The following is a 27,329-nucleotide window of genomic DNA, read 5'->3' as shown; positions in this document are numbered from 1 at the left end:
GAGTCAAATCTTACTGTTTTTTGCTTTGTGCTAAAGAGTCGAATCTTACTGTTTTTGCTTTGTGCTAAAAAGTCAAATCTTACTGTTTTTGCTTTTGCTAAAAAGTGAAATCTTGCTGTTTTTGCTTTATGCTAAAAAGTCAAATCTTGCTGTTTTTGTTTTGTGCTAAAGAGTGAAATTGTGCTGTTTTTGCTTTTGCTAAAGAGTCAAATCTTGCTGTTTTTGCTTTTGCTAAAAACTCAAATCTTGCTGTTTTTGCTTTGTGCTAGAAAGTCACATCTTGCTGTTTTTCCTTTGTGCTAAAAAGTCAAATCTTGCTGTTTTTGCTTTTGCTAAAAAGTCAAATCTTGCTGTTTTTGCTAAAAAGTCAAATGTTGCTGTTTTTGCTTTAGCTAAAAAGTCAAATCTTGCTGCTTTTGCTTTGTGCTAAAAAGTCAGATTTTGCTGTTTTTACTTTATGCTAAAAAGTGAAATCTTGCTGTTTTTGCTTTGTGCTAAAGAGTCAAATTGTGCTGTTTTTGCTTTTGCTAAAGAGTCAAATCTTGCTGTTTTTGCTTTTGCTAAAAACTCAAATCTTGCTGTTTTTGCTTTGTGCTAGAAAGTCACATCTTGCTGTTTTTCCTTTGTGGTAAAGAGTAAAATCTTGCTGTTTTTGCTTTTGCTAAAAAGTCAAATCTTGCTGTTTTTGCTTTGTGCTAAAGAGTCAAATCTTGCTGTTTTTGGTTTGTTCTAAAGAGTCAAATCGTGCTGTTTTTGCTTTTACTAAAAAGTCAAATCTTGCTGTTTTTGCTTTGTGCTTAAGAGTCAAATCCTGCTGTTTTTCCTTTGTGCTAAAAAGTCAAATCTTGCTGTTTTGGTTTTTGATAAAAAGTCAAATCTTGCTGTTTTTGCTTTGTGTTAAAAAGTAAAATCATGCCGTTTTTGCTTTGTGCTAAAGAGTCAAATCTTACTGTTTTTGCTTTGTGCTAAAAGGTCAAATCTTGCTGTTTTTGCTTTTGCTAAAAAGTCAAATCTTGCTGTTTTTGCTTTGTGCTAAAAAGTCAAATCTTGCTGTTTTTGCTTTTGCTAAAAAGTCAAATCTTGCAGCTTTTGCTTTGTGCTAAAAAGTGAAATCTTGCTGTTTTTGCTTTGTGCTAGAAAGTCAAATCTTGCTGTTTTGCTTTTTGTTAAAAATTCAAATCTTGCTGTTTTTGCTTTGTGCTAGAAAGTCAAATCTCGCTGCCCATTGCGAAATTCTCTGTATTTTGCTTGTATACTGATGCTTCTCTGTAACTTGCCTGCCCAGTGACCTCTCTTTTGTCCCACACCTACCTGCCTAAGCCCCCCCCCCCAGTTTCTCCATCCTCTTCTCACTTCCACCCCCATGGCGCTTTCTGTTTTTCCTATCTTTTCCAACTGCTTCTCCATTGACTATCCTTCCCTTCGCACTAAGTCTGGTAGGAAGAAGTTCAAAAAGGATTTCATGGCCTCTAACCCTGGTCTTCCTATCGCCGACACCTACTCCAATACGTCCTCCATACAGACCCTCACCGACATCCTCTTTGTTGTTCCTTCGCCAGATCTATGGACTCCTCATATGATCTATGTGCTCTGTCCTATCTCCTCCTCTCCCATTAATGGTGGCACTCGCTGGGAAGTGCTCATGGCTTCCTTCGACTCCTCTAAAATCATCATTAATGTCTACCTAAATGGCACTGTCATGGTCCAAGGCCCTCAGGCCAATCTCCTCTATGATAGGTGCTTCCCTCGCCTCATCAATTTCCTCTGTTCTCCTGCTGTCCCCTCTTCTCCCCCCTTGGCTACCTTGCCCTCTCTCTCCTCCTCCTCTGCCCCTCCTAGGGCTCTTTCTCCTCCACAGGGCGTACCTCTGATCTATACCCCTCCCCAGAAGGTTTTAAAGGATGGCAACCTTCTTCATATTGCCACTCTCAACTCTTGCTCTGCTGTCAAACACTCCTCTGACATCTGCCACCTCCTTGAAGAACTAGGCCTTGATGTCTTTGGTCTTACTGAGGCATGGTTCACGACCAGCTCTGTCACAAGCTTTAATACCCTCCACCCTTATGGCTACACAATCCTATCCGCACCCAGATCCTCCCGGGCCGGTAGGGGGGGGTGAAGCCCTGATCATTCCTGAGTGGATTCCTGCCTCTATCATTCCCACTCAGACCTACTCCTCTTTTGAATGCCTTGTCTGTAGGCTCTCTCTCTCGCCTACCCATTCTCTTACTGTGGCTACCATCTACCGGACTCCTAGTCAAATCACCTAATTTCTCTCTGAGTTGGTGGACCCCTCCTCCTCCCTCCTGGCCTCTACCACTCAACCCCTCCTCCTCTGTGACCTCAATATATATTTAGACTCTCCTAGTTCCTCCTCTGTACTCTTCTGTGACCTCTGTGACTCCCTCTCCCTGTCCATCCTCCCCTCTGGCCCGACTCACTCTGCAGGGCACACACTCGATTTCTTGATCTCCTCTGACCTCCCCCTCATGAGGATCCGTTTGAAGTCCAAAGCCAAGTGCAATTCCTGGTATGACTCTGACCTAGCTACACTTAAACATAAGTGTAGAGCGGCTGAGAGGAAATGGAGGGCTTCTTGTTCATCCCCTGATAAACTAGCCTGTCGCCTGCTACAAAGGCAATACCGACTCTCTGTCCTCACCAAGAAGATAGTCCACATTCAAGCTCGTGTCTCTGCGGCACCTAACAACTCGGCCAAACTCTTTAAAATCTGCAAGGAGCTGGCCAACCCTGCTGCAGTCTCTACCCCTCCTGTTGCCTCCCAGGCTCTTTGCAATGCCCTTGCCTCTCACTTCATCTCAAAAACCCAGAACATCCTGTCCACCCTCTCCACCCCCACCCTTCCTCTCCCCTCTCCATCTGTGCTTGTTGACCCTCCTTTAGCCACCCCCCCAACCATCATTCTCATCCATTCCTCTTTTCTCCCCTGAAGAGGTTGCTTTTCTCCCCTGAAGAGGTTGCTAGACAAGTCTGATCTATGAAAGCCTCGTCAAAACAGGTTCATCCCTGTTCCTCTAAAACCATCAAGGACCACATTGACACCCTCGCTCTGGCCCTTGCTGATTTTTGCAACCACTCCTTTGCCTCTGGATCCTTCCCCTCCCCTCTGAAGCACTCCCTTGTGCATCTTCTTCTCAAGAAACACACATTTGATCCTTCTTGTCCAGCTAACTATCGCCCAATTTCCATTAATCCCTTTCTGGGCAAACTCCTGGAAAAGTTGGCCATCTCTCAGCTTAACCTTCATTCCAATTCTGTTGGCTGTCTCCATGACCACCAGTCTGGCTTCAAAGCTGCCAGAAGCACGGAAACTGCTCTCCTAAACATCCGTGAAGATCTTCTCTCCAACCTTGACTCTAACATTCCCTCTGTCCTCATCCTCCTCAATCTCTCTTCTACTTTCGACATGGTCAACCGTACCATCCTGCTCAACCGTCTCGGTGATAACCTGGGTATCACTGATAAGGCTCTAGCCTGGCTGACCTCTTTCCTCTCTGCTCGACCCTCCCAGGTCCAACTTGGGTCCTTCCTATCATCTATCTTCCTCTGTACCTGTGGTGTTCCCCAGGGGTCTAACCTCTCGCCCTGGCTTTTCAACCAATTCCAGTGCTACTGATGACACTCAACTCATTTTCAGGCTGCCCTCGGCCACCTCCTCACCCTCTCTTATCTCTGATTGCCTAACTGCCATGATTGGTGTGCCGCCAATGATCTTTATCTGAATGCCAGCAAGACAGAGATCCTCCTCATCTGCACGCCTTCGCCATCTTTTCCCCTCACTCTCTGGCCAGCTTCCCTTGGCCCTCCTCCTACCCCCAACTGTGAGGCTAAGAACCTCAGGGTCATCTTTGACTCCACACTCCTTCTCTGCCTTCATCTCTGAGGTCACTAAAAAGTCAAACTTCCTACTGCACCTCCTCAGAGATACTCTGCCTTTCCTCTCCTTCCCCCAGAAGCTCATGGTCTCCCAAGCTCCTGTTCTCTCTAGCTTGGACTATTGTAACAGCCTCTTTCTAAATCTACCTGCCTCTACTCTCCGCCCTCTGCAACAAATCCAGAACAGGACTGCGACACGTATCCTTGGCCTCAAGCCCTGGAATTGTATCTCTCCAGCTCTGAAATTTCTACATTGGCTCCCAGTGGATGCAAGGATTAAATTCAAAACCCTCTGCATTGTCCACAAGGCTTTCTGGGGCCTAGTTCCAAAATACCTTCAGCTATCCCTCCGCAAATACCTCCCCTCTCGAGCTCTTTGCTCCTCTACCTCAAACTCCCTCAGGGTCAGTCGTTTTTTTAAAGAAACGAGCTGGAGGTAGATCTCTGTCTTCGGCTGGGGCCTCTCTCTGGTACAGCCTCAATGCCACTCTAAAACTTGAGGAGAACCATCTCTGGTTCCGGAAGCACCTCAACACCTTCCTCTTTTCTTCTGCCTTCACTACCTCTCTCCCCTGCTGATCTGTTCTCTCTTGGCACTGTGCACCTGGCCACCCTCTGTCCTCCGGGCCCAGGTACCTGCTCACCCTGCCACCCTCCTGCACTGCCGCCGGGCCACCACTTGCACTGGGTTCTGTATCTGTACCCATATAGCCCCCCCCCCCTTTTCTTCCTGCACTTATCAGACCTACCCTGTCTGCTGCCTTAAACCTAGCACTTGCAAATTGTTGGCTGCACTACCACTGTTTGTTGCCTTTATTATTTATTTATTTATTTATTATTATTTCTGTTTCTCCTTTGCTTCGCACTTTCCACTTCTCCCCCCTTCCATGCAGTTTTCCCCTCCCCCTCTCCCATGCACTTGCATGTTCTCAATGTCACTGGGCTTAGTAAGATCGTTTTTTTTTCCCCCCCTGCTCCCCTCCCTAGCCTTGTCGCGCTCTGAAACACTTGTGTACGAGCGCAATGGAAATAAAATATCAATATCAATAACCTGATTCCTCAGTTGCCACCACGAGGTGGCGAGGAAGCCTGTGTCGTTCCAACAAACCGCAATTCTTTGATATTGTCCATCTGATGATGTCTTTGCCAGTGGTTGGCTAGGTGATATTTAGCATGTTGGCTAGAAATCGTGCTCATGTGTTCCCGGATTCTAATCTTTAGAGCACGTATTGTGCTGCCAATGTAATGGGAACCACAAATGCAAATAATGCAATAAACAACATATTTGGAATTACAGTTAATACACTTCTCAAATGTATGAGTTCCTATTTTCCCAAACTTGATCTCATTGGATTCAAAGGCACATGGGCACATTGTGCAGCCCCCACATTTGTGGATACCCCCTTACGCAAATGTTGTAACCAGTTGCCAGTCTGTGGTGTCTCTCTCATGATTGATGGGCACAATATATTCCTCAATGCAGGTGCTTTGCTGTATATGATATGAGATTTAGTGTCAATGCAATTTGATAAATCTTTATCCAACGTGAGATTATGCCAATGTTTTTGCAGTATACGAAATATGGATTGGCTATCTGCATTATACCTGGTAATGAATCTCCTTCTTCTGGGACTAATATCTTGTGCTTTAGATTTGGGAGTAAGTAAAGTACTCCTCTCAAGTAAATTAACTTCCCGTTGCACTTTTTCTAATGTTGCTACTGGATAACCTCTAGCCAGAAATCTGTGTCTAATGTTGCTGCATACAGCCTGGAAATCACATTCCCTACTGCAATTACGTTTGGCTCTTATCAACTCGCCTTTAGGTATATTCTTAATAACTGTTTTTTATGCCAGCTGTTGGAATGCAATAATGAGTTGCTGATGTTGGTTTCCTGAAGGTTTGTGTGATAAAACCTGTAGCAGGAATTGTTATTCTAAGGTCAGGTCTAAAACGTCAATGCTCAATGTACTTCTTGTGTGAGTGAAAGCAATACCCCAATTGTTGGAATTTAGGTATAAAACAAATTGCACCAGTTCTATTTCTGTCCCTAGCCACACCATGATAACATCGTCAATATAACGCATCCACAGGTGAATATGGTGCTGAAAAGTCTGATTAGAAAATACAAATTCCTGCTCAAAGCTGTGCATAAACATATTGGCCAGTGCCAGTGCATAGCTTGCTCCCATAGCAACGCCAACATTTTGAACATAATAGGAGCCATTGAATAGGAACACATTGTTATCTAACAAAAATGCAAGAAATTTCTTCACCATCTTAAATAACCGACTTGTCCCTGAATATATAGTCCACACTCTGTAATGGCAGATAGTGCTGTATGGAAGTATATAGAGCCTTGACATCTAGTGTAACAAGACTAAGGTTGTCACATGTTTGTAAATCGTTGAACATTTTCAGAACATAGATAGTATCCCGTATATAAGTGGGCAATGCTTCAACTTCTGGCAGAAGGCATTCATTGATGTATAATGATAAGGGTTCAGTAACCCAACCTTTACCACTCATTATGGGCCTGCCCTCTGGAATTCTATCAAAGTTTTTGTGGATTTTAGACAGGAAGTAATAGTTGGGACAGTCGGTCGTTGTACCATAAGAAATTGTCTCTCTGCGTCTGATAATAGTCCCTTTTGATGCCACTTCAAGATCAATTGGCTTGCCGATAATATGATGTTACTTGTGGGATTAGATGCCATCACCATGTAACAGCCGGGTATATTGAGGTGATTCATTGCCATACAAATATAATCCAGTTTGTCAAGGATAACCACATTCCCACCCTTATCAGCCTCCTTAATAACAAGGGTATCATTTTCTGACAGATTTTACAAAGCCTTAGATTGAGAGAGCGATACATTAAAACGTTGTTTGAATTATTTTTGGGACATTCAAGCCCCTCTTGATTTGTATATGGGCTTTCCCTTTTTGTAATGGCTTGGCAGGCGAAGAACGATGGTTTGGAGGGTTGCCCGGAAGCAACGGTTCCAATGCTTCCGTGTCCCCATTCCCATGGAGTCCTGTGGGACTCCATGGGAATGGGGACTTAGACTTTCTGCCGCCTGATAACCCGGGCCACCGGGAATGGCAATGTCCCTGTGGCACCGGGTTCTCAGGCGGCGGAAACAGTGTTACGAGTCCGACGGTAACCCGCCAGTAGAACCAGTGGGTTACCACAGGACTTGCAATGAGGCTCACTCTTTTCTTTACACTAGGTAATAATTGCATGTGTGAACTGAGTTTTCCACGAGTAATTGTACACTTGCACTATCACAGAAAAGCACTTCGTGAACTCGTAGTAACCCAAAGCAAATGGTACCAGAAAAGGTTTTTGTCTATAATTTCCTCATTTACATAGCGCACAGTTATCCAATTCTGACAAGAAGTAACGTGCATATTATTGCTTTGTTCAGTAACCCTAAAATACAATTCATCTTCGGAAGAATCCTTATTGCCGCATTAACACAGTATTATCTCAGAAGAGCCTGACTGTCTCAACAATAGTGATATCAAAGGTTATGAATTTTGGTAAAAGTTTATGTCAAGTTCTCGGACAATGCCAAGAGCACAGACGCATGCAGCACATGGACACTGCAGCAAGAATTATTGTACTGACATTTTTTGCATTCTGCTGTCTCCACCTCTTTACCCTCTTTGTGCTGCAGAGAGCTGCATTGTATTACAGATACAGTGAAGTATGTGCTAAACACAACCCCCATTTCCCCATAGCACCAAAGCTACACCTGAGCTGATCACTAGTGTTGCCGAGAAGTAAAAGGAATCAACCGAAGCATGAATACTGACAACATTTAAATGGTTATTCAGCTGAATCGGCCTGCGTCACTAATAATGTGTGGTACCAGCACATGACCAAGGTGCGACGAGAGACCACAAAGGAGAGCTGCTATGTGTGCTCTCTCATCCCCTATGCCATAAGTGCCTCCAGTACATTCATAGTAACAGAGATTCTAGCAGCCAGAGCACAATGCCTCATGCTCCTAGCGCTCTGCACTACAAGGGGCCAATTTCAAGGAACACACTAAGATGGATGTCACAGAAAATGTTTCTGGATGAAGATTGCTACATCAAGACTTCAGCAATGATGGACGATTACTGGAGTGCAGATAAAATGATACAGTATATTTTGGATGGCTCGAATAAGGGGAAGCAAGGATAGTAACACAAAAGGAATTACAGTGCCCAAAAACAGGGAAAAAAGAGACAGGAGGACTGCCAGGATGCTGGGAGAGACCTCAACTGCTGCAGTATAGACACGTGTACACAGGACGAAGATGGATGGAGGGGATGATGGGGTGCAAAGCACAGGCACTCCTGACAGTTGCAGTAGAAGTGGTACAGAAGAAAAATGATGACTGCCGCAAGGAATGGGCGGCAAGTGCCAAGCTGCTCACGTGGGTTGAGAATGGAGCAGGCACTTCAGAATGCTTCCCTATGCTTGCAGAATGATGGTCCAGTGAAGGTTGGGATGAACAAAGGATGAAAACGAACATCTAAGATATTGGGTATGAAGGTTGTTACAGCAGTAATAATGGACCACTACTGGGCCTGTGGGTCCAAGGTGCACATGCAACTACCACCAAACTGAGGAGGGGTGTGTTCTCGAGTACAGCTCAATGAGCCAGCACAAGTGGTACCTCAAAAGGACATACAGGTAGAAAGGTTCCCCAACATGGATGCATACCAGAGGAACAAAAGATCTGTGGAGCTGACAAGAGTGAAAAGAGGAAACTATATCTCGTCCAAAATAAATGGAAGAAGCACTCGATGCAATAGTACCAGAACCAAAATGTTCTTCGCTTCCATTGTCCCAGGGATCTAGGCCAATACGAACGCCAAATGGCTCCAAATTACACAATGGGAACTGCTGCAGACGATCAACTCGACGGTTGAGGGGTTCAACACCATCAAAGAAGAACTGAGAGCTGTCAGACTCATGACACTCCACAATAGATATGTTTTGGATCTCCTCACAACTATGGAAGGAAGCGTGTGCACAAAGATCGGCCCGTCTTGCTACACATACTTGCCCTCCCACAATGGAGAGTATGGAACTCACACAGAAGCAATCATGCAATTATCAGACCTGCATGCCAAGATGGAAGACATAACGAGCCCAGCAGGGGAGGATGAAGGTTGGCTGGCATATATCTTTTTCTGGATACCATCATGGATGGCCAACAGGCTCAAAATACTGGTAGCTGCCTTAGTGCAAGCACCACTGATCTTCTGTGTCATTAGAGTAGCTACAACCCAGTGCAAGAAGGCTACAGAAAAGACAATAGGGATGAAAATATTACTGGATGTAGAGACAAAGGCAAAGGCAGATGGAGAGACACAGACTTTCGAAGTACTACAGTCTCACTTGATGCTAATTTCCTCCAGATCCATGCAACTACATGGGACTATGTGCATGGTGCAAGCCCGATGGAGACTGCTGCTATATGACCTGGAGTTTGGATGAACAAGTGAATTACCATGGTCACCTGGGAGGAGTGGTGAAAGTATGGATCCCAAAGCCATATCTTAACAGGGAGAACATCCAATGAAGTGTGCTTGATATATCGACCACAGGGGGGATTCAAGAGGGAGACATGAATGTGGCCCTCGTTTCCACAGTCCCACCCTCATCTCGACGTCACAGAAATGAAAGGTGTACATTGTTCCTGGCCCCTTCCTCCCCATCACCGATGTACTGCAGATGTGAGAAACATTCTCAGTCATTTAGACCATATTCTGATGCTGCCATTGAAGAGATACAGTTGCAGTCAATGGAGCAAATAGACTGACTGTAACCACGCAGAAGTTCATGACATCATGACTAAGACCATGACATAGATGCGTTAGACATGAAGCACATATGCATTCCTGCATGAAGCTATGCATATACTTAGATTAAATTGCTCCTACACACGAAGAACATGCTTAGGACCCACTCAGATAGAGGATGGACACACCTTTGTTATGCAGTAACCGCAAGTTGCACAAGAATACATATGAACTTCTTGCTGAGGCTTAATGCAACTAACACGAACAGCCATGTAAATAAAAATGGAAGTTACAGCCGCACTGAAATGAATGGAAGGCACTGAAAGGGTTTGAGAAGGCAGAGCGAGATCTGACATAATGATTTCGCAGAGGGGCGCAGACCAGGCTGTTTGTACAGCTTTTGTGCACAGTCTTGCCAAGTACACAGAGGGAGAGAAAGTTTCACATTAGCAGAAGAGATAGGACACCTGCATGTGTAAAGCCGGAAATCCTCATAAATGCAAGCAGGAAAATTATGTTTGTTGTCCCTACACATGTGATTTCAACCAAAAAGACAAAGCCTATTCATTCGAGCCAGATGGAGGCCATTGTTCCCATCCAACTGAAGGCCAGATGATATAAAAGTAATACCAGGTTGAAACGCTTAATGTTCTGTCTCAAGGCCTAGAGGATCGGAGATGGTAACTTGTGGGTACAAGCAGAACCTCTGGAGCTGTTCCCACCACCTTGAATAGTTGCTCATGGGTTGGTAATATTACAAAGCACCAAGGAGAAGACCCTTGCTGACCAATCCCTACCCACCTTCCACACTAGCTCACACTTTGGTGCACAGGCCAACGGCAGTGCACTAACCTGACAAGCATGTAGTTGCAACATTTAGGAGGTGGTCACAGGAGAAGCCACCAGATACAGTTCAGCCAATAAGGTTACTAATCCCATACACATTCTATATGTAACCTACTTCACTAACCAATCCGATGTTACCTTAGGTCTTTGCAATGTATTGTTTATTTGGTGACGTACGTCGCCTTAAAGGTTTGTGACAAGCCTGATAATGACGAGAAAGTATTGGAGAATATGCCTGTCCATAACTTGATCCCTCTTTCGAAAGCTTTCAATAAACAGTAAAGATTCGTCAAATTACAAGACTCTTCCATTTTTGAATGTGGGGGAGTTCCCTTGACACAGTTACTATTGCTTGTAATTGGGGAATTTAACAATCCCACGCCTAACTTCAGTTTTCTCAGGTTAAATGCTTAGATGTTACAATTGATATAGGTCCAGGCCATTTCCACAGGTTTTCCTTTTTAACATTAGGTGGCTACATGGGATTTGCCCCTTCATATATGAGGCTGAGACCAAGGGAAAGATCCCTAAGTACTGTCAGATCACTAGCGAATAAATTGCTTCCAAGTGGGTTCCTTCTTGTGGTTAAATCATATAAATGACATTGACCATGTGTACATACTGTAGGGAAGGCATGGTACCAACAGTAAGACAGGCACATGTGACCACTGTTCAAGGGTGCTTATTAAACTTCAAAAAGGGTTTGAAAAACACCTATATAATCCTAAATCTAAAGATGGGCGCAAGCTACGACCATCAAATAATAATAACGCAGTCATAGTGGTGTCTTGTCAAAATAAAAGGGCCTATACTAAAATAAAACAATTGCCAGTCCTTAACTCTAAATACAAATAGTGTGGGAAACAATGTTATGTAAAAGAAAGAAGTGTTCAAGAAATGATATGTTAGGATACTCAGGCCGCTGGCCTCCCTTCCCCACATTTTGAGGACGGGACAAGGCAGATCACTCAGGCTTAGCACCGTCTCTAACACGAGGGTGCAGATCCATCATTAGCATCAGAGCCTTCTGTGTCTCTTTGCCTTTCAAAGTCTCTTGTTTCAGAGGGCCTGATGCGATGAACAAACAATAAGTTATTTTCCTCTTAGGATTTCACACATACTCAATTTCTCAGGTGATTCACTATTCGCCACAGATCCCCCTCAGCTGGGCTCAGATCTGCTTTAACAAAATGCTCGTAGGATTTTCATGTATCCAATTTTTTGGGTGATTCAAGGTTCACCCTGGGTCCCCCTCAGCCGGGCTCAGATCAGTTTTAACACAATGTTCAATCAGTCTCCGTCTGCCAGGCTTGGACCAATTTCATTAATTCTAACATAAACTTGCTTTAACCCAAAGCTTTCAATTGATCACCCTTGTTCAGGCTCGGACCATCTTTATCTACTTAGTCATCAACTTTCTTGGCAGTATCTACATCGAAGACTTTCGATTGTGCACAGGATTTTGCTTGACCCACTTTGATGCACAGTTCATTGCCACTTTTTCACCTTTATGAACTCTCAGTTGGATACCTTAATGAGACCTTCAAAAGAGCATGCACGCAGTGCCGGATCACTCTGTCAAAGGTATTCTATCTTGGTTTCAAAGTTCAATCACTCATCTGTTGTTCAATTTTACACTCGTTGGTTATCACATGCGTTTCATACACTGTTCGCCTCACCGCTCAAAATACAATGTTGCCACTTGCATCCTTGGCTTCAACAGAGACCCGTCTGGTATCGGTCTCCTCACTCACCAACTGGGTTATTTCACTGGTGCTGCTTTGTTGTAGGAGACACAGACAATACCACGGCAGCAGGAGATTCTCCCTGTCTTGATTATCGACACAGGAGGGTCCCTGATACCTCCGACACACAACGCACGATTCTTCAGCCTGGTTTCCTGGTCTTACACTTTCTATTCTCGAGGTTTTGTGGAAGTAATGGTTCCCTGTCGAACAAATCAAGGGCACTTCCCCCTCCTTGCGATCCCCTTCTGTGTCACCGTCTTTCTCCTCATGGTAAACTGCCATCTTGTAACTGCTGTTTCCTTGTGTGCTTTGCTCTCACTCAGAGTGTGCTCTTGTGCTCCACCTTTTATCCGTGTGGGGAAGTGCAATGGAAGTCAGGTGTGCATGATGGTCAGTAATTGCCTGACGCTGGCTGACCATTGTATTGGGACATGTCAGGTATACGACTCGGGTGTTAGTCTGTTTTCTCTCATAGCGAGCTGTCAGTAGGAACGTGTGTTGTGAAGGGGTGGGGGCTGAGTTCCTACGTATTCTAGCTGGTACGAGGGGTAAAGGTGGTACAGGGGAGGGGATTCTACATCTCGCCATCCTGTGTCCCACTTCCACTCCCCGAAAACACCTCAACCAGGTGATCCTCCTCCACTGGTCCTCCCCCAGAAACTAGATCCAAAAGCGATGGCCGTGTCCTGCCCATCTGGATGACAGATCCCTGTGGACTAGTGAGTGAGGCACCTTCAAGTTTCTCACAATGCACAGTTCAAACGTTTATAATTGTTTTTTAATCAAAAGAAAACACAGGAAAAGCAAGATAGATGTCCAATGCATTTTGGACTATCCGTAGTCCTACGTCAGGGACCAAATCTATCTCCTTCCTAGTCATTCAGTTTCCCTGTGTTGATCTCTTTATAATGAGTGTCGACAGGAGATATCCCAATGTAGCCAAATTAAATTAATGTTTATAGGTCCAGAGCAGTCACTCCGGCTCCTATCGGCTATCGAGCCACTTCCCAGTGGTAACTATTTGCCCCTTAGTGCCACTGGACAAGTGTGCAGTTACACTACGAGCCTTATTGACTAGTCATTTGAACTATTCTAACACACTCTCTTGGGATACTTCAGGACCACAGACCATTCATCCCCCATGCTCTCAGGGGAGATAAAAGATTTTCAGTCTTGGAATCCAGTTTTTGTAACAAATTACCATATTATGTTCATAACCACACCCTGCTGTTCAGGTAGCTGTTAAGCATGGGTTCCAGCAGAATTATGACAGCAGAGATGAAATCAGCGAGTAGAGGCAATTGATTTTTACAAAGGACATATAAAAAGGTTCTAACTGATTGACCAACTTGATTGGCCGGTCAAGTGGCACAGCGAGTAGAGCACTTGCTTCGACATCTGTGCAGAGCCTGCTAATGCAGGTTCGAATCCCAGAGGGGCCAAACTCAGCCTTTCATCCTTCCGAGGTCGATAAATGAGCACCACACACCGTGGGTAATAATAAGCAGCGCTCAGATACCTGAAGGTTCGTAGCGCTATATAAGTGCCAAATTATTATTATTAACTGAGAGCAATTAATAGAAAACAATACAGAGGACCTCCTTCGTTTACCTGTTCCACCCACTTGGTTGCCAACCTGAACAATCCATAGCCCCTTGACACATGTGTTTTGCGGTTTGCTCCCTCCCGCCTAACCCACCCATCCCCTGCCAGAGTCACAGTTAAACTACTTTTTTTGGCACACTGCTATCACTGCTCGCAAGGTGATGAAATGTGAGGTGCAGTGACATTAGAATGCCATGAAGTGGCTGAGAAGGGAGGGAAGAAAGCATGTCGGAATGCCAGGGACACAGTAGTGAGGTTTCTATGAATTTAGACCTTGGTCAGTGCCTCAGATGTCCTGCTTCCTTGCAGAGTCACAGAAACATGCGATGGAGTAGAAAGGCAGACAGTGGGATGACAGGTGTGACATGAAGGAAGGCAGGGGAGGAAAATGGGGAAGCCCCTGTGCAAATGCTTTACCTGAGAGCCAAGGCTATGGCCAGCACCAAAGGAGAAAGCAGTAGCACACATGCTGAGGTGGTTCTAAAAAGCCACCCCAGATGAGAAAGCAGGAAGAAAAGGGATTACAAGGAATGACTAGAGGCAGAGAGGATACCAACACATCGGGCCTCATTACGACCCTGGCGCTAATGGTTTAACGGCGCCGTAAAGAGCCGTTAAACCATTAGCGCCTGATTACAAGGTCCCTTAGAGGGTTGGAGGCTTTAACGCCTGCTTTTTGCAGGCGTTAAAATCCAACCTGCTAAGGGACCTTGGAGCTAATTACGGCAACCGTAATTTACGGTGCCGTAATTAGCGCCTTCCCCATCCCCATTATGCCCTATGGGGCAAAATGGGAATGGGGAAGGGCAAATGGTGAATGGGGAATTACCGCCCCCACCAACCTTGTGATGGGGGCGGTAATTCCGCCATCCACCATGGCGGAGACCGGCATGGACCATGGTGCTAGTAGCACCATGGTCCAGCGCCTGGGTCGTAATGAGGCCCATCATCTAGAGAATGGATGAGCAGCTGGTAAGTAGAGCAGAGCAGAGGAGAAGGTAGGCGAGCGCATCACAGAGACAAGCCGGGAAGGTGTGCTGGAGGGCAAAGGGAAGATGAAGAAAAAAGGTACAGTAAAGGAACGATGCAGTCTACATTAGAGGGTACTGGGCGTTAGGAGTAATCCGCTGGTCCTAGGGTTAGGAGCTGGCGTAAACTTCCACAAACTGAGATAACCGTCTACCAGTAGATTTGTCCACTCACCAACTAGTAGATGTGGTCGAGTGATGAAAGCTAGATGTCCAGAGGAGGTTTAGGCAGAAATATAGTGTATATCTTATAGAATAAGGCTGCTATTACAGGTAAGTAATTCATGTTTATAAAATCTATAGTATTTTAGGTGAGGGATCCATGGTCATAGCATGTTCAGCGGGGTCATGAGTCAAGCCCAAGGTCAGCTATGACCTTTGGAATATAAATGTATTGTAGGATGCTCTGCAGCTGCCATAGGACCAATATGCACTGTGATGAATCCAGGTAATTCGTCCCTACTCCCTAAGGGGGAGCCACCCCATTTGAGACTAAGGGGATGGCCTGCTACACAAAACCCTCCTCAGGGGTCAGGACAAGTGGGATCCAACTGGGGGACCCCCCCATCTGAGTACAAGGAATAACCAAAGTCAAGGTTCCACCACACCACCCTCTCCCTACCTGACTCAAGTCTTTGTTGATATGGGCAGTGATCCTGTCCTTAATAGGCAGAGCCCCTTTAAGTTGAATAGCTTGGGACTGACCGCTGCTCGCTCCCGGCTCCTAAAATGGCTGATATTCAGTGGAATCTTCTCTTCAGTTCCCAGGAGGAACTTAAACCCAGCCGAAGAGCAAATCAGAGAAAACATCTGGAAGAAGGAAGTCTGCAAGGTCAGCTCGTGCAGAAACACAGAAGACCGAGATTGATCGTTCGACAGAGGGAGGAGAACCACACCACAGACATGGTGGGCAGAAAGCAAGAGCTCTGGGAGCACACCAGCAGCTACAAGAAAGGTGGTGAACCAAACAACAACGGGGCAGCGGTTGCAGGATTTTACTCAAGGTGCCAATGCTCGAACATGCCATACCAAAACGGTAACCTAGGAACCGCCGAAGCATTTGCACAAACCGAAAAGAAAGCAAAGCCATGGAACAGCCAAGGACAGATACACTGACGCCAACCATGATTCTAACTGCAGGAGAGAAGGTACGCCGAAGAGAGAGGAACTTGGTTGAAGGGCATGGCAGCCAACAGGAAACAAAGCTGAACAAGCCGAGGGCCCACTGGGATCTAGGAACAGCAAGAAACCACAAATAGAATAAACAAACTAAGCTGGGCTGAGGAAGCCAATGGCCCACTGGGGCCTGAGAATAGAAAGAAACCTCAAGGGGTGAAATAATATTATAGAAGCAGACTGAGCAAGTATACAGCCCACCCGGGGCTGAGAGAAGAGAAACCCTAGAAGGGGATAAGAAAGGGAAAATACTGCATGGCGGAATTAGCCCAAAGCCTATCTGACAGACTAGAATGATAACTGAGCCATGCAAAGTGAACTTTGTTATTGTTGTCCTTGGACATTCCATCTATCCAGGTATTGAAAATGCATCCCATGAGGAGTACTTGATGAGGTTCTTGGGGGTATACCAGTACCAGGAACTATATGCTCTTTTGTTTTCTTTTCTGAACTTTAATTTGGCAAGTCTACAAAGCAGGGAGCTGTAAAAGACTCTAAAAAGTATGTCGGGTGAGGGTCAGAAAACCAGCCACCACCAAGGTTAAGCAGGGGAATTAGCAATAGATTAAGCTACTTCTTGGTCTCTCTTTTCTTTCTTTATTTCATCAGTGGTAGGATGGAAATATGTTAGAATGGTGTTTGGACAGAGGGCATATATTATTTTTGTAATACATCCTGACAAGCACAATGTTTTTTTGTGTAGCTTAGGGCTTTCACCATAGTAATTAGGAATTAGATTAGGTTTTCTTTGAGTTGATCAATAAAGAACTATGTCCAAACATGCCCTATTGACAGACTCCTGTCTCTGACCTACCACAGCACACAACTGCAAGTTAATCTCCATAGGAAAATGGTGGAGCATTAGGATAGGTTTCTGATTGGTTGAGTGGGATACAGATCCTAATGCTGAGAGGCTCCCAAATATTAGAATAAGTGCAGTTTTTGGCATATGGTCCACATTAAAGATACAACCTTCCTTTGAAACCATGCAAAGGAAGCTCTGGGAGTCCCTGTACCGGCACGAACACAGCCCATTAGCCTGTTCTTGGGTGAATGGCCCACGGGAGAGTCTGAACCACGCTTTAGCTCACTGCGCTTTTCAGAGGAGGAATATCCTTATGCATATCAGTCTTTGTTGCAAATAAAGGCAGCACAGCACAGAAATTCTTCTGAACAAGAGTACCAACAGAGTGCCTCTCAATGAGCCTCTCTCACTGTGCCTCTAACTGTACTCAGAGAGGCAAAGCTCCAGCTCGCTGATGAGGCCCAACAAAGCTGAAACCTTTCTGGGGTTGCTGTTGGTACTCTTGTTCAGAAGAGAATTGCCATAGCATTTCGGTGGTGGACTGCCCATGTGGGCAGGACAAAGACTGATATGCAAATAGTTATTTCCCTTCTGTGAAAGGTACACTGAGGACTCTCGAGTGGGTCTTCCGAAAGAACAGGCCATTTAGCTGTGTTCGTTCTCGCAGAGGGGCGCCTATGACTATTTTTTATTATTGTTTAAGGGACTTAGGTTTAGCCACCCTAAGTTTCCTAGGGTCCTCCGGACGTGGACCCCTTGCTCACTGTGCTCAGAGAGGCACAGCTCCACCTCACTATTAGGGCCAACAAGGCTGAAACATGTGTCTGAGGTTGCTGTTGGTACTCTTGTTCAGAAGAGAATTGCCATAGCATTTTGATGCTTATTTGGTGGTCTTCTCTGCAGTTAATTTCGAGTGCTGGGTTTTTAGTAGCTGAAGATCCTGGATGCTGTGGGCTAACAGTGTTCTATAGGTCCAGTGATCTAGACGTCCAGTACCTTCACCTATGTGCGTAAGGTCCAAGCATGGAATAACCAAAAAGGCCCAATTTGAGAGCACATTTCCCAAAAGGCTGAGGCTCAGGTGGTCCTGCTGGGTGAAGGGGGAGCGAGAACACCACCTAGTCTCTCTCTGAGAGCTGGATGTTCCATACAGCTTATACTGTGGCACAGCTTTGCCACCAGGAAAGGTCTTCACAGGGTGTGTGTACAGACAGGGATTCCTAATAATTCATCCTTGGGTTGTCATATTTTTGCGTGCATTGAGACCTGTCTTCAAACGCTATAAGATAAGGGAACAGACCATTCACATATTTACGGGAAATTTGTGCTGAGGATGGTACTCGTGCCTCAATCAAATCCGTTCATTCACTTAAACATTCGGACAGCCAGCCACCTATTCAGTGTGGACCGCCACAGTCAGATTTCACTGGCTTCTTCCTGGACTTTTTTTTATCAGGTGTGGGTTCAGGATTGAATACAGAAACCATTAAAAAACTGGTGATTGCTGGTCCTGGCAACTGTAACCCTTGAGACAGGTAGTAGCCATGATTATACATGGCCGTGCATCACCCATTCACTCGTACAAATTAACAATTACTGGCCATTGCACACAGAACTGGATTTTTGGTGAGGACTCCCCATAGGGAATAAAGCAATCTGTACCCTACTAGAATCACAAAAAGGCTGCCATCAAACAGTGGATGGTACACCGCCCTACATGGAGTCCTATGCTGAAAAAACAGTGCACATGATGGGCCCTAGCCCTGTAGGACCTATGCTCTATGGGGGGGCACATACAGTATTTGCAACTCTGTTTTGGGCACAGATGTTGACTCATCAGGAAAAAAGTGAAGTATACCAGTTTGGAAAAAGCAACAATTACAGTGGGCTTGCGTCATAGGGATAGTTTGGAACTTTTGGTTGCACACTGAGGAGCTGGAACAAGATGACTAAGTGAGGAGCCAGTGTATCATGGAGTGGCCAGGCACTAACCAGTTCAGGTGTGAGGACTATTGTCATGGGATATTAGGAAGACCCAGCTAGTCAAGCTAATAGACAAGCAAGCAGGCATCATCAGGAGGTGACAAAGTCATGAGAAGGTGATTAAGTTCATGGATGCTGATCTTTCACTAGAGCCTTTAACAGAGTGCTGCCAGTCCTTGAAGCTCTAGCCTTAGAACAATTCATTAGCGTCCTCCCTCCGTCTTTACAAGGGATATTATAACAACGTCAACCCTCGCTAGTGACAGCCATTCAAGTAGTACACGTCCACTCAGAGGCAGCCAAATATTTAAAACACTCCGGGAAACCCATAGAAATAAAGAAAAAAGGGAAGTTTGACTTCCAATTAGGTTGACCCGAGAAATGGCCAAAAACTGGAAAAATAATACCACACTGATTCTCTCTTATCTCCCACTTTTCTGCTATTGGCCAAGGGATATCATTCCTCTTTTTCCAGTATAATGTTATCCATGTCCCATTATTTGCTTTCTCAGCAAGTTTTATTGGTTCCTTTCTTATATTAAGATAGTTCAGAGTCTGTCATTTTATTTCTAAGTTCTTCTCACTGTTACTGAGACGAACTTTCATTGGTTTTCCAGCTCTCTGTGTTTCCCTTTCCAGGGCTGCTATTACCTTTTCTCTTATGTTAAGACAGTTCGGGTTCATCAGGTTTAATTTCAAGCCTTTTCCATTTTCACTGAGATGAGTATTTCGGGTCATAAAATGATCCTCTTTAGATCTCCCGTGCCTCCTGTGTTCCCTGCTACCTTTCTGATTCTTAGGAAACATCTCTGGGATTCTCATGGACTTTGGCTTCTCTCTTCACCTTCATCTTGATTCCTGCCCGTGTTTACCAGCATCTCTGTCGGTCTATGCTCACTCTCTTTCCAAGTTTTTCCAGGTTGCACCGGGGAGTCGAGTGTTTCACTCACGGTAGAATCAGCGTTGTTGGAAGGGCCGCCTGCCCACCACGATACTTCTGTGTTCACGCCACTACCAGTTTTCAGACTCTTTTCGGCTTTGCTTCTCTCTGTCTCTCGCAGATGCCAGATTTCCAGCATCTTGTTTGCTGGCTTCCAGCAACTCAGGATTTTGCGGGCTCTGCGTTTATCGGTGGCTCTGCCTCCTCTTGGTATCACGTCATCAGGGACCTTCCCCTGCTTCTGTATGTGTTCCTCACTCTCTTGCTCTGACAAATACTCCTCCTTTAATCCACTTGTCGCAGTGGATTACTGCTTTCCATTTAAGGGGCCAACATCTCTTTTGCTGATATGATGGTGTATGTTAACTTTCTCTTCAATCCTGTTTTGGTAGTTAACCGTGTTTGATATGCTGGTCAATTCCATGTAGGCCATGATATGTCCAGGTTTACAGAGTTGGTCACAGGAAAGGGAGTCATTGTCCTCCAAGGGGAGTCTCTACCAGTGAGGTCTCACTTGTCTCAACTCCCAGGGAGGGTGTTGCGGAGCATGCTCACCTCCCTTGCCTCAAAAGGGAGTGGGGGAACTAGAATCTCACCCTTGGGGAGAAGTGACAAATTCCCTAGATTCATCACAGCTAGCACATTTCCTAAAATTGCTCCAAAAAAGATGCACCCTTTCCAAAAAGAGCATCTGAATGTGAATGTCAGGCCTTGTTTGACGCTGTTTGCTAAATTGCACAAATGAAAGGGTGTTTCTGCACCAATGGGTAGCACTTTACAATTTGAAGAAATTAAACATATCACCCTACGCCGGCTTGTACCCAATCAACATTCAACAAAACCAGCAGTACTTATCATAATACTATAGCATCATGTACATATCATGTACATATCGTTAAATATCTACCGCTTACCCCTTACCCTCCCCCCAACTCGAGCCTACTCCACTTCGCATTCTGCTTCAGCTTCCTCTGATTGAACCTCCCCTTCTGTATTCTCAAAAGTTTCCTGATCGCTTAAGCAGTCTTGGGTGGACCCATACAATGTGGCCACTAAGTGTTTCCAGGCTGTCAGGGTTTCTGCTTCCTCCTCCCCTCCCCTACTGACCGCTTCACTCCATACTGCCGTTTTGGCTTCGTTCCATTTTTGGAGGTCACTCCACCAAACTTCTACCTTCGGTCTGCTGCATGCTTTCCACCCCATGGCAATTCTGCGCTTGGAAAGTATATATGCCAAGTCCTTAAGGTTGCTTACGTGTTTAAGTTGGCGTGGTCTGGGGAACCCTCCTACCATGCATGCCCACACTGATTCAACGTTTAGCTTGATCCCTTTGTCATATAATCGGTGGGCTACTTCTCCCCAGAACTTTCCAATTTCTGGACATGCCCAAAACATGTGTGTCATCCCTGCATTTTCTTCCCCGCATATGGGGCATGTTTGTCGTTCAGCGTACTTAAACCGAGCTATCTTCTGGGGGGTTATGTATGCCCTGTGGGTTGGATATAACTGTATTTGTTGTAGCCTTGCGTTCCTAGATGCTTTTTATGGTACCCTTGAGCCCGCTCCCATACCCCATTACTCATGAGTTCCCTGGCTTCCTCTTCCCAGTCTTGTCTTAATTGAGCCAATTCTTTTCCCACCCTGGACATCACCAGCTCATAGATTCGAGAAACCTCATGCCCTCCCTCTGCTATATCATATATCGTTTCTATGGCCGTGTCTTCCAGTATTATTTCTGACCATGTCTCTCTTATCCTCAGTACCATTCTAGTATAAGTAATATGCTACCCTACGTGTAAACCGGTTTCCTCTGCCAGCACCCCAAATTCCTTTACTTCCCCTTCCTGCCATATGTCTCCCACTGTTGCGATCCCCACCGGTTCCCAGTACCTACAAATCGTCTTTCTCAGTTGCACGTCTCCTCCGGTCAATGCCACTAGCGGCACTTGTGGAGAACACGGGGTTGGGTTCTCCATAACCTGACAAGCTTTGCGCCATATCGTCCATCCCAGTTCCAACATCCCCAGGCGCCCTTTTAGCTCAAGTTTGGGCAGCCATATCTCTTCTTTCAGAAAAAACAGGGCACACTCCGATCTCAACAGTCTGGACTCTGATGTCGAGTCTTCCATTAACCATTTGGCCATGTATTGCTTTTGACTGGCCAAATAATAGATCTCAAAATTAGGCAGTTTTATACCCCCTTTATCATACGTATTCTGTAACTTCCATAGGGCAATTCTGTTCCTAGTTCCTAGCCCCTGCATATGCTATGGAGTTTGACAAAGAAACACTTTGATATCATATATGGTATGTTCCCAAAAATATGTAGTAGCCTAGGCAATTTGATCATCTTCAACAGCGCCCCCCTCCCCATCATGGCCAAGGGGAGCTTAGTCCAGAACCTCATACTATTTTCAATGTCCACTACCGCTTTCTCGGTGTTGTGTTTATATTCTGCTTCCACTGTGTGATAAATGTCAATCCTCAGGTATCTGAACTTGCTACTCTCCCATGGTATTTGTAAGGCTGGCAGTTGTTCCCGCAGGACCCCTATATACCTCCCCAGGGGGAATATACACGATTTCTTGGGATTGACAGCAAGGCCAGAGAGCAACGCAAATCGCTCCATTGCTTCTAGAATGTATTGAAGATTTTCCTCAGGGCATCTCAAGTACAGCAACATGTCATCTGCATATAATGAAATTAAGTGTGGTCCCCCTTTTGTGTAAATCCCGAATTCCTCGTATTGTTGTCTCAAGTATATCACCAGGGGTTCCAATGCTAGGATGTACAGCATCGGGGACCAAGGGCATCCCTGTCTGGTGCCCCTACTGAGTTGCCACCTCTCCGAGATGATCGCTCCCGTTTTAACTCTGGCTAGCGGTGAACTGTATAGTAATTTCACCCACTTAAGGTGCCCGGGTCCCATCCCATATTCTCTTAGAGCTGCCATCAGCCAAGGCCATTTGACAGAGTCAAAGGCCTTCACTGCATCTAGTGATATGATTGCACTCTCGCTCGAGTCTCCTACTGTGTGCTCTATGACCCAGTGAAGTCGTCTGAGGTTGTCTGATATGCCTCTGCACGGGACATATCCAGACTGATCGGGGTGTATTAATCTGCTTATGACCTGTCTCATTCTATTTGCCAACACAACCGTGAGTATCTTGCTGTCCTGGTTCAGCATCGACAACGGTCTGTACGACCCGCAGTCCGTGCTTGGCTTATTAGGTTTGGGGAGTGGGATAATGATCGCTTCTCTCAGGGATTCTGGTAATATCCCTGTTTCAAATGCTTCATTTAACATTGCGAGCAGCGAGGGGAGCACTTCTTTCCTATACATTTTGTAAAGCTCACTGGGGAGTCCATCCGCTCCCGGGGTCTTGCTGGTGGGTAGTTGCTCAACCACCGCTTCTAGTTCTTCCAATGTAATTGATGCATCTAGGTCCTCTCGCTCTTCAGCACTTATTTTTGGCGGGCCAATATCCTCTAATGTTTCCATTATCTTGCTACCTTCACCCCTTCCTACGTCCCCGTACAATCGTTTATAGAATTCGAGGAACTCTCTGTTCACGCCCTCTTGGGTATCCAATATTTGCCCACTCTCCCCCATTACTGCTCTGATCGTTGGTCTGGGGGTCTCACTTTTATACAACCATGCTAGCAATCTCCCCGGCTTGTCTCCCGCCGCGTGTTGCCTCTCTATGTATTTCTTATAGTCTAAATTGCACAATCTCTCCCAGTGTCCTGCGCATTCTTGCTGCAATTGGTTTATGGTTTCAGCATTCTCCCGGGAGTTACCCCCTTTACCCAAAACTGTCTGTAGATTCGCCTTTGTCTTCCGAAGTTCACTTAGTATGCCTCACTGCAGCCCTTTGGATTTGGCTACAGCTGATCCTCTCATCACCATCTTAAATGCTTCCCATAGAGTGCTAGCCGATTCTACACTCCCAGTGTTATTTTCAAAGTATTCTATGATTTCTTCTCTCAGGTCCCCCCTGAACACTGTGTCTTTCAATGCTTCAGCTCTGAGTCGCCACGTTGGGATCCTAGCCCTTGGGGGCAGATATTGCCATGTTAAAACCAATGGCGAGTGGTCTGAGAGGACCCTCGCTTTCTACTCTGATCGCACTATTTCCACTGTCATCTCCTGGGGCCATGGTGTTGAATCAATCGAGGGAGTCGGGAGCATGGATCATGGTGTGACCACTACATCAGATGGAGGTGAGTGTACACATGAAACTATGCACTGTGAATGTTGAGGTCCCCCCCAAATGTGAGCCCAGATTCACCTCATGGATGCGCCAACATCCATACATGCATACAACCCTGGCCATGTCAGTGTCAAACCCAAACACACACACATGCACGCATCAACACAGACAAGTGCCACACAGAACCATGCATGGATGACCCACTCAACAGACCCATCACTTGCATCCCTACCAATGAAGTCCCAATGCACACAACAGCATGATTAACGTATTCTGTATGAAGTACATTAAACCATAACCAATGCCATCCCCCTCTTTCTCCCCCACAGGCTCACATACAGACAGTGAAGAACCTGGCACTGCACCCCCTGCCAAGAAAAAACCCAGGCCACAGGACACAGGGGACACCCCCACTACATCAAGGGGCAAAGGGAGAAGTGTTCCCATGCAGAGTGCCAAACATCGTCGGAGCATCACTGCTACCATACCGCAGTCCACACCAGCAACAACTGCCACACCTTCAGATGTGAACCCCCCACCACAGATTCCAGCCACGGAGGGCCCACCCTCCGCTGCCACAAGTTCCACAGGTGAGGCCCCAGGCCACAGGACACAGGGGACACCCCCACTACATCAAGGGGCAAAGGGAGAAGTGTTCCCATGCAGAGTGCCAAACATCGTCGGAGCGCCACTGCTACCATACCGCAGTCCACACCAGCAACAACTGCCACACCTTCAGATGGGAACCCCCCACCACAGATTCCAGCCACGGATGGCCCACCCTCCGCTGCCACAAGTTCCACAGGGGAGGCGCCAGCCACAGCGCCACTCTCAGATGTGGAGGACCCGATAGAGTTCTCAATGGAAATGCACACCCCAAACCCCCAGGAACCCCAGAGGCAACTCTACAGCACACACCAGGGTCCAGTGTCCATGGCCAATCTGGCGAGGACAACACGGGAGGGTGCAGTAGCCCACCGGTGGCTTCACCAGATGTCCTGGATGCAGAGGAAGGCGCAGCAGCCACAACACGAGCACGCCACAGTGCCCTTGACCTGGCCAGCATCAGGCAGCGCCAGGACAACATTACTGTGCTGGTTGGGCAGCATGTGGAAGAGGCTGCCCGTCTCAGTGGGGAGATAACAGAGGCAGACAAGCCCCCTCCGCCGCTCCACGCGCACCACGAGGCGCACGTCAACCCAGCCTCCTAATTCTGGTGGTGGCAATGAGGAATAGGGACTGCAGGGTCAACCTTCCACGTGTGCAGCAGGACAACAACATTGTGCCAGACACATAAGGGGTTGCTATCAGGGGGAGGGGGTAAAGGGTGTTTCGGGACTGTTGTGGGGGGAGGAGGGAAGGGTGTTTCGGGACTGTTGTGGGGGGAGGGGTGAAGGGTGTTTCGGGACTGTTGTGGCGGGAGGGGGGAAGGGTGTTTCGGGACTGTTGTGGGGAGAGGGGGGAAGGGTGTTTCGGGACTGTTGTGGGGGGAGGGGGGAAGGGTGGTGGGATAGTTGGGGACATGCACTTTTACATCTTAATATTTCTTAATACACTGGTGATTACTCAAAACACAGGCTTGGACTTCTTCATTGTGTATGTGTTCTTTATTGGTGACAGGGTCCATTGTGCGCTTCAACACAGACACAAGTGCATTACTACCCATATCCATCCTACAGAGTGAAACCATGTTACTCAGAATATTTGGTTGATCAGATGCTGTCTCACATCACGTCCCTCCTGGCCATCGCCTCTTGCATGACCTGCATCCCCGTCACCTCCGTCCTCATCACCATCATCATTCTCATCAGGTGCTTGTATTTCAACGTCAGGGGGCAGTGGCACATTCCGTCTGATACACATATTGTGCAGCATGACACATGCCATGGTGATCTTGGCCACCTTCTCATGGCCGTACAGGAGAGCGCCACCTGACCTGCTAATGCACCTAAACCGTGTCTTCAAAAGGCCAAAAGTCTGCCCAATCACGACACGGGTACGGGTATGTGCATGATTGTAGTCCTCTTCGTGCCTGTTCTGTGGGTTCCGTACAGGGGTATCACCTGTATGGGGGAAGAATGGGGACCTGTTACTGTTCACCACAAGAGCGGCCTGTACATATCACACAAATCGACTTTGCATTGTGATTGAAATCCACGATTACTAGCATGCATGCAGACGATCTGTGTGACTGCAATGTGCAAAGGTGAACTCGACCCTGCAAGTGGACATGCCCGATTCATGCATCCGACAGTAATTGACATATCCTCGGTGAGGCAAGGTTTTAGGTGTCCCTGGGCCCAGGCAAAATTGGTACCACACTGCTAGTGTACTGCCATTCCGACATCTATGTTGCCATGCTGTGAGGCATCACTTCAGTGGTTCTATAGGTGCGTGGTTCAATGCTTTGGCTAGGGGTGATCCCTTTGCATGCATTGAAGGGCACATTGCTTTATTGATGTTGTGCTGCGCTAATTCTGTATAACTATCTTGACGCCATGTTTCAGATTTGTGTATTATGTGGTGTGGCATGATGTGCAATGTGGATGTGGATGGATGTGTGATATTTGGAAACCTGGATTGTTCTCAATGTTGTGCAGCTTTAAATTGCATGTGGGTTCTTCTCAAGTACATTGTGGCCTTCCCTGATGGACATTGGCGTACATCTGTATGTCCATTTGTCCTACGGACGGCTGTCTACACCCAGTTGGAGTATGTACCTCTCCCCCCCAATCACACCCAGTTGGAGTATGTACCTCTCCCCCCCAATCACACCGAGTTGGAGTATGTATCCCCCCCCCCCAATCACACCCAGTTGGAGTATGTATCTCTCCCCCCAATCACACCCAGTTGGAGTATGTACCTCTCCCCCCCAATCACACCCAGTTGGAGTATGTACCCCCCCCAATCAAACCCAGTTGGAGTATGTATCCCCCCCCAATCACACCCAGTTGGAATATGTATCTCTCCCCCCCCCCCAAATCACACTGCCATGTGCTTGCCCTGCTACTCACCAAGTAGCCACGAACGTTGTCCGGCTTGTCACTCCATGTAGCGTGGTATGGTTGAGTTCCGCAGGACCATTGAATCATGGGTTGATCCGGGAAATCGGGCACAACAATGTGTGATTATCTTGTTGGCGTCACATACCATTTGGACATTGATAGAGTGGAATTGCTTTCTGTTTCGGTAGACTACTTCATTGTAATGTGGGACCACCAATTCCACATGTGTACAGTCGATGACCCCGATGCAACTTGGGATGCCTGCCAGTGAGTAGAA

At 46.4% G+C, this 27,329-nt stretch overlaps 1 long non-coding RNA gene across 1 annotated transcript in view; it reads right to left on the bottom strand.

Annotated features, from left to right (window-relative positions):
- The window catches only part of LOC138472959 (uncharacterized), a 239,240-nt gene that overhangs the window by 6,789 nt on the left and 205,122 nt on the right, over window positions 1-27,329 (bottom strand). The window lies entirely within an intron of this gene.

Source organism: Ambystoma mexicanum, chromosome 8 (assembly GCF_040938575.1).
Source record: "Ambystoma mexicanum isolate Mex_15411 chromosome 8, UKY_AmexF1_1, whole genome shotgun sequence".
Lineage (NCBI taxonomy): Eukaryota > Metazoa > Chordata > Amphibia > Caudata > Ambystomatidae > Ambystoma > Ambystoma mexicanum.
Note: the sequence above shows the minus strand (reverse complement) of the source record. Positions and strands in the feature narration are given on the sequence as shown.